This window comes from Choloepus didactylus, chromosome 1 (genome assembly GCF_015220235.1).
Source record: "Choloepus didactylus isolate mChoDid1 chromosome 1, mChoDid1.pri, whole genome shotgun sequence".
NCBI lineage: Eukaryota > Metazoa > Chordata > Mammalia > Pilosa > Megalonychidae > Choloepus > Choloepus didactylus.
In genome coordinates this window covers 42839090-42846596 of record NC_051307.1, presented here as the reverse complement: position 1 = coordinate 42846596, position 7507 = coordinate 42839090, and the positions used below count along the sequence as shown (strand labels likewise).

The following is a 7507-nucleotide window of genomic DNA, read 5'->3' as shown; positions in this document are numbered from 1 at the left end:
CATCCAAAAATCTCAATGAATCCTCAAAAGAGGATGAATTTAAAGAGCCGTACCTGAAAACATCATAGTCAAACTATGAAAAGTTGAAGACAAAGATAGACTCTTGAAAGCAACATACAAATGATTTGCAATTGTTTAAAGCCATGGAGTCAGAAGGCAATGGGGCAACATATTCAGAGTGCTGAAAGATAAGGACCATAACCGAAATTCTATATTCATAAAACTATACTTAAGTAACAAAGAAGAAATTAATTCATTCCTAGATAAACAAACATTAAGAAGATGTGTTGCTAGCAGATTTATTATGCAAATATACTAAAGATAGTTCTTCAAGTTTGTATGAAAGCACACTAGGAAATGACAAAAATCAACTGAAGAATAAAGGACATTGTAAAGGTAACAATATAGGTAAATATTAAAGTCAGTGTATGTGTATTTTTATTTTTAACTCTTATTCTCTTACAAAATTTGATGGCAACTGCCAAAAGCAATAATTATAAAACTGTGCCAACAGACTTATAATGTAGAAAGATGTAATATGTATAAAATAATAGAGCAAAGGAGGAAGAGAAAAGGTACTGTATGTATTTATTGAAAAAATGAAATTAACTGGGTGTAATTGAAATAAGATTGTTTTAAATTAGAATATTAATTTTAATCCCCTTGAAAAACCCTCAAAAGAAAAAAAAAACACCTCAAAAATACATTGCAAAAGAAACAGAGGGATTTAAAGTGATTGTGGTAGTTTGAAGTTGTATGTACCCCAGAAAAGATCATGCTCTTTTAATCCATTCCTGTGGATGTCAACCTATTGTGGGTGAAAACTTTTGATTAGGTTATTTCAATTGAGATGTGAACCACCTCATTCAAGGTGGGCCTTAATCCTCTTTCTGGAGTCCTTTATAAGAGAATATAAGATAGAAAAAAATGGAAGAAACTGAGAGAGGAAGCCACTGATGACAGAAGTTGAAAGCAACAAAACCTGGGAGAGAAAGACCAGCAGATACAGCTGGTGTTATTTAATTTTCACATATTTTTGAATTTTCCAAATTTTCTTCTGTTATTGATTTATCTGACAGAGGAGCTGAAACTCACTGGTAACTGGACTTCAGAGAATGTATCATCCTATTGATGCCTTAATTTGGACATTTTCCATGGCCTCTGAACTGTAAACTTGTAAGTTAATAAATCCCCATTGTAAAAGCCAACTTATTTCTGTTATATTGCATTTCATCAACTTTAGCAAAGCAAAACAGTGATACTCTAGAAGATACCTATTTAAAACAAAAGAAAGCAGTAATGAAAAATATGTGAACAAATCACATATATGAGACATATGGAAAACAAATTGCAAAATGATCAAAGTAAATCCTACTTTACAAATAATTGCATAAAATGTTAATGGGCTAAATACTCCAATTACAGTCAGAGACTGATAGAATGGATTAAAAACATTATCTATTATCTGTTTTCTCCAAGCAATACATGCAATATTCAAAGACACAATTAGTATAAAATGAATAGACTGAAAAATTTACCATGCAAACAGTAAATAAAATAGACAATGACTATCAATATTATTGTTAGATAAAAGATACTTTACACTAAAACTGTTTTTAGAGAAAAGAAAGGACATTTCCTAATAAAAATGAGTAAAACAATCATGATAATTAACAATTATAAACAGATAGGTACTTAATGACAGAGGCAGAAAAATAAAGCAAATATATGAAGCAAAAACAGCATTTAAAAGAGAGAAATGTAATTTAAAATAAGAATTGATTCTTCAATACCACACTTATAATAGTTTAAGAAAACTAGGTAGAAGATCAACAAGGAAATAGAAAACTTGAACATCATAAACCAAATAGATCAAATAGAAATCTATAGAAAAGTTCACTGCAAATCAGTACAATATGCTTTCTTCTTAAGAAAAAAATGGAACTTTCTGCAAAATAGATAATATGGTAAGTCATAGAACAATCTCAATCAATGTAAAAGTGTTGGAGCCATACAAAGAATGTTCTACAGATGAAGTTTAATGAAAATATAAATCAATAACAGAAGAAAATTTGGGAAATTCATAAATATTTGAAAACTAATAACTCGTCAAAACGGGCCAAAGAAGAGATCATAATGGAAATTAGAAAATACTTTAAGAATGAAAACAAAAATGTAGAACATTATTTCACTGGTAAATTTTAGCAAACATTTAAAGAATTAAGACCAATTCTTCACAATATCTTCCAAAAATAGAGGAATAAAGAATACTTCCAAATTCATTCCATGAAGTCAGTATAACCATGATACCAAAATCAAGTAGATGTAACAAGGAAAGAAAAACACAGATAAGTATCTCATAAATATAAATTCAAAAATTTTCCTCAAAAGGCAATTAAACCAAATCCACCAACTTATAAAAAGAATTATGCACTATGATCAAGTGAGATATATACCAGGAAACCAAAGTTGGTTTTAACAAACAAAAAATAATTCATATAATGCACTAGATCAATAGAATCAAAGACAAAACCACATGATCATCTCAACAGATGCAGAAAAAAAAATGGATCTAATTCACCACCCTTCCAATAGAAGAATAGAAAATGACCTGCTCAACCTGAAAAAGGGAATCAGTGAAAACACACACAGCTAACATTGCATTTAATGGTGAAAGACTAAATGTTCTCCCTATAACATGAGGAACAAGACAAGGATTGTTGCTCTCACCACTGACATTGAAACTTGTGCTTGATATTCTAGTCAGATAATTAGACAAGAAATGAAATAAATGGCACCAAGATTTGAAAATAATGAGTAAAACTATCTCTACTTGACAGGCTCTTATATGTAGAAAATTCTAAGAAATCCAGAAAAAAAGATTTGAACTAATAATCAAGATCATCAAAGCTGTAGTAATAAGATCAACATGCAAAAATCAATTTTAAAGAATTGCTGGAAGATATTGGAGTAGGACGTTCCAAGAATCAGTCCTGCCATCAAAACAACTGTTGAACTGGCCAGAAGTATCTTAATCAACCACTTTGAAACTCCACTATCTATGAGAATACTGTGTAGCAACCAGGGAGGGCTAGGGAAAAGAGGCTGAAAATTTGCAATACAGACTGGTGAGTTTCACGCTTCCAACAGTTGTTACTATTCCCCTTATCCTAACATCCTAGCAGGCAGCAGCAGGACTGAAGCTCTGGCTCCTGGCTCAGGTTGATGTTACCAAATGGGACATAAATAACTAGTCCTCGAAACTTTGGGGATGTGTGGTCTAATCCCAGATCTCTACCTTTGATCAGCTACTTCAGATCGCTGGGGGCCTGTTCTGAGGGCAGCCGTTGTTCCAATGCCCCTGAAGCAATGGCTGAAGAGGAATCTTAAAGAGAGTAACCTTCCCCAAAACTACAGGAAAAAGGGCTACATTAACTGGGTGTGTGTTGAATTAAAACAAACAGGTTCAAAAGTCTTAGAAGAAGCCCCTGGTGCCCTTGCTGGACCATCCACCACACCATTTGCAGCCTTAGTCCCTGTTCCAGAGGGAGTAGATTGGCCTCTATGTGCACTCTGGGGTGCAAGTATGTCAGCATCAATCTGTCAAGTGGAATGCTAAGAAACTGAGCTAGGGAACATGTCTCAGGATCACCCTCCTAGATTTTGTCATGAGGGCAGAGAAGCAACTTGCAGACAGCTGGGACAGCATTTAAGTTGAAATGGCATGGGGCAAAAGACTGCCTGCATTAAGTAACTCAAAAGAGCACCAAGAAAAGGGAAGAAGTCTGTTCCAAAGGCAGTAGAGAGACATTCACTCAAACTCTTGTGGACACCAAATGGCAAATTCCTGGGACTTATAGAGAGCACAGGCCCAGGAGAAGAACCAGGCTCCCTAGCTCCAGCTCCACACAGTCTCAGACAAGGCAGAGAGGACTCTGCACTCACCATTTACCTTGTACTAATCTGCTTGATAGAAGGGCTAAGCTCTGAAAGAGACCACTAACCAAAGGAGAGGCAATTTTCAGAGAATGAAATGTCCTTTTTCCTTGGTTTGTGTATCTTGATTAGCTCCTGGGCATTCAAAAAAACATCTGGCATGTCACTAGCTGGATACAAATTTAAAGGACAATCTAGGAATTAAAGCCCAGTGTTAACACTTTAAAAAATTAAAGGTACAGTGGGCAACATCAGATTACAAGGAAAAACAAAGAAACAGGAAATGAAGGACTTCCTGGAAAGAGACTTTAAAACAATGATCCTAAATATGCTAAAGAAATAAAGGAAAACATTGAGAAAGAATTAAAATGATATGAGGAAAACAGTGAATGAACAATATGGGGACCTCTCTAGAGAAATATCAGAGGTGAAGAACACAATAACTGAAATGAAAATTTCTCTAGACTGTTTCAACAGCAGACTGGAGGTGGCAGAAAGAATCAGTGAACTCAAAGACAAGACAACTGAAGTTATTCAGGATTAGGAGCAGAAAGGTAAAAGACGAAAATATGGAAAAGAGCCTAGGAGACCTGTGGGACACCATCAGGCAGTCCAATATATGCATAATGGGAACACCAGAAGGAGAAGAAAGAGAGAAATAGGCAGAAGGAATATTCAAAGAAATAATGGCAGAAAACTTCCCAAATATAATGAAAGACACAAATATGCACATTCAAAAAGACCAATGAATCTCAGACATGATACATTCAAAGATAATCATGACCAGATACACAGTAATCAAATTGACCAATGCCAAAGACAAAGAGGGTGCTAAAATCTGTGAGAAAAAAAGCAATAAGCAATATACAAGGGAATCCCAATAAAATTAAGTGCCAATTTCTCATCAGAAACTATGGAGGCAAAATGGCAGTGATAAAAAATATTTTAAGTGCTGAAACAAAACAGTTGGCATCAAAGAATTTTATATATGACCAGACTTACTTTAAAAAATGAGGGGGATATTAAGACAATCCCAGATAAACAAAAGCAGGGCAATATGTTACCACTAGACCCACCCAACAAGCAATGCTAAAGGTAGTTCTTCAGACTGAAAGGACATTAGGCAGTGGATCCAAGCAGTATGAAGAAATAAAGATTTCTGTTAAAATAAACCATGAGAGTAATTATAAGGGCTGATAAAATTGTATTTTACTGTTGGTTTTGTAACCCACTTTTAGCTTCATATATGTTCTAAAATGAAAGTACATAAAAAATAGGATGAATTGATGGTTGTCCACAATGTACAAAGGTATAATTTGCAACAATTACAAAAGAGTTGGGGAAAAGAGGGGTACCAAAACAGTGCATGAATATGTTATTGAAGATAAGTTGGTATCAAATCAAATATGATTGTTATAGATTTTGGATGCTAAATGTTAATCCCATGATAACCATAAAGAAAAAAGTGAAAAAATATATTCAGAAACAAATAAGGAGCATCTCAAAAGGATACAAAACAAAAAGGCAAATAAATATGGAAGTAAACATTAATGAAAGGATTGAGGAACAAAAAGGTAAAAAGACTTGCAAAGCCTAAGTAGTAATAAGGAAGATGAAAGTCCCTGCATTCTCAATAGGGACTTTAAATGTATTTAAATGGGTTAACCTCTCTGGACAAAAGGCAGAGGTTGGTAAAATGGATAAAAAAGCATGACTCAACTACATGCTTTCTCCAAGAGACTCACCTCAACTTCAAAGACACAAGTAGGTTGAAAGTGAAAGGATGGAAAAACTATACCTGTAAGTAGTAAGCAAAGAGAGATGGGTTAGCTATACTAATATTAGATAAAATCAACTTTAAGTGAAAACTGTTGTAAGGGACAAAAAGGGTCACTATTTACTGGTTAAGGGGTCAATTCAACAAGAAGACATAAAATCTATAAAGACATATGCATCTCACAGAAGAACCCCAAAATATGTGAGGCAAATATTGATACATTTGATGGAAAAAAATAGTTCTACATTAATAATAAGGGATTTTGATATGCCACTTTAAATAATGGATAGAACATCAAGAGAGAGGTCAATATGGAAATACAAGACTTGAAAAATATTCTAAAACTAGTTGGACATAACACACTTATAGAACAATTCACCCAGTAGCAGTGGAATACACATTCCTCTTTAGTGCACCAGGATCATTCTCCAGGAAAGACCAAATGTTAGGCCATGAAACAAGTCTCAATCAAGTCAAAAATACTGAAATAATGCAGTGTATCTTCTCCTACCACAATGTAATGAAGCTAGAAATCAATAACAGAGGAAGAAATGGAAATTTCACAAATATACGGAAATCATTGTACTCTTAAACTATGGGTCAAAAAAGTAATGAAAAGGGAAATTAAGAATTATCATGACAGTTTGAATGGGGGTTCCCAAGATAGTGGCAGCCAGTCCTGAGGCACACAGAGGGTATGGAATATTCTCATAAAGTGGAAAGGATGGACAGAATCTACACATACTTGGGAGCATTTACAAAATCTGAAGTGTCCATTACAACTTCAGCAGATATCTTATGAGAAGCATAACTATTTATTTTAGGTAAAGAAAGGTAAAACAATAACTCTGAAAGACAATAACTAAGCTCTGAACCTGACATTGCTGAATGCATTGTAAAGAAGGCTAAACAAATGATAGCTCTGCAGAGACAGCAAGGTGAGCTCAACAGAAGAAAGAATCACAAAGCCAGCTTCTGGAATGTAAATGAAGCCACCTTTGGTTGTTCACGCACAGATTGCTCCTTTAAGAAATGTCCTGCTGAAGCTGGAGTTCTTTCGAATTATAATAAAAACCAATAAATTAAAATTCCCCTTTGAGCCCCATCTATGAATGCAATTCAAGGTGTCAATGTGAACCTGACTGCCCCAGTAAGAATATTCCCTTTGCATCTTTCAAACTAGCAATGGCTGTAGCTAGGGTACAAAGCTCTTGTTACCCAAATCTTCAAGTGTTCAATGTTTTCATTGATAACCTTGATACTCATTTCTCCAAATAGTATTTTCCACAAGAACCATAAATGCTGGAGAAGAGTTGACTTCTGATTGTCAAATGAATATTTCTGAAGATATGTCTTAAGAGGGTCAGAACTGCATGCAAATGTGGAGCTATGACTTGCAGAGGCCATCTCAGTGGAATACTCAGGAAATAGAACTGATGATAATTTCAGTATTGCTTTTATCCTAATGTGAATATTTTACATATTACCAATATTTTACTGTGTTAACTTACAATTCCTGTTTAAAACTTTACCCAAATGAGTAACTGTTACTGAAGAGAGGGACACCACGCCACACAGAAGAATTTGTGGCATGTATATTTAATGGTCAGATGCAAAACATGGAAGGAAAACTATTTACAGATCAACATATGTATACTTAAAAAGTCCATGTGAATAGGTATATGCTCCTTCCTTATATGAGAAGTGTTAAACTGATGATAGCAGTTGCTAAGATCAAACAATCAGCTTGTCCTACACTTTGAGTTTGGAGAAATAGTTACTTCAATTTGGGCA

The 7507-nt window shown here is 34.4% G+C and overlaps 1 pseudogene; it reads left to right on the top strand.

Annotated features, from left to right (window-relative positions):
• Nucleotides 1-3355: 3355 nt before the first annotated feature.
• On the top strand, nucleotides 3356-6912 carry LOC119507843 (annotated as a pseudogene).
• The last annotated feature ends 595 nt before the right edge of the window (nucleotides 6913-7507 follow it).